Here is a 1,454-nt window from a genome sequence, read left to right on the forward strand (position 1 = left end):
GGATATACATCATATGCTAGTTTTCAGGAGAAAAGCAGTCTGAAAGCTTTGTACTCTCTTCTTAGCCATGAGAATTTTATTCAAACTCAAATCATAGGTTAATATTCTATACAAAAGCACTTAATTGAAATATGAATAAGATATAAGCTCTTAGAGTTTTTAGTGAATTCAATCTTTAAGAATCATGATGCTGCAAAAATGCTTAAACCTGTGTTATATGCACATGTTAACAGGGGTACAAATCTTTCAGGCAGCTACTACTAATGAAAATTCATGATTTGCAAACAAGGCAAATCGCCCAGACATGACTTCATCAAACACAGACCCAAAATGCAGAACCATTACAGTGAATATTAAGACCTAGATCCGAACCTGAAAAGCTGTCTGCCGAAGGAACCAAATCCCACGTCTGTTACATAGTGGGCATAACGAACGACCATGGCGGGGGAGGCGAGCGAGACGTGACTTCGCAAACCAGTCACAGGTTCTTAGCGTCGTTGTACGCTAGGTTAAATTATATCTGGAAGGAATCTGGTTGGGTTACTGAACTCCGTTTCCTTTCAGTTACTATTTGTAACAGTATACCGAAAGAAGAGTACGTTTACAGTAAATGTGCATCAAGGTTATCAGAAAAAACACAAATGGTAGCGAAGGCTTCGCCGGCTTAAAAAATATAACGTTCTACTGTACATTAAGCATTTTCTGGATTATTTTGACTTCATCAGATGTAACTAAAAGACTGTGGGTTTACTGGAGAAGCTGTATATGACAAGAATATATAAATGATGCGCCTGGAAATGACTCACACATATAACCAAAAGCCGATTTTCCAGAAAAAAAGGGGAGTAAAAAATAATAAAATGAAATATAACTATATATACATAATGATAATTAAAAAGTAATAATAATAATAATAATAATAATAATAATAATAATAATAATAATTACAACAATAATAATGAAAATCATAACAACAATAATAACAATGATAATAACAATAATGATAATATTAATGATAATGATAATGATGATGATGATGATAATTAAAAATAATAATAATAATAATAATAATAATAATAATAATAATAATAATAATAACGACAATAATAATGATCTTAATAATGATAATAATAGTAATAATAATAGTTATTATTATCATTATAATAATACCGGTAATGGCAATAATGATTATGATATGTTATGATACAATAATAATAACCATAATTATGATAATACCAATTGTAATAGTGGTGATGATGATGGTGATGATAATGATAACTATATATAGAATGTAGTATATTACTGATATGATGATGATAATAATAATAATAGATATGATATGAGATGATGATGATGATGATGAGTGAATGATAATGATGATGATGATGATATAGATGATGATAATGAATGAATGAATAGATAATAATAGTAATAATAATAATATAATAATAATA

Source organism: Penaeus monodon, chromosome 26, assembly GCF_015228065.2.
Source record: "Penaeus monodon isolate SGIC_2016 chromosome 26, NSTDA_Pmon_1, whole genome shotgun sequence".
Taxonomy (NCBI): Eukaryota; Metazoa; Arthropoda; class Malacostraca; order Decapoda; family Penaeidae; genus Penaeus; species Penaeus monodon.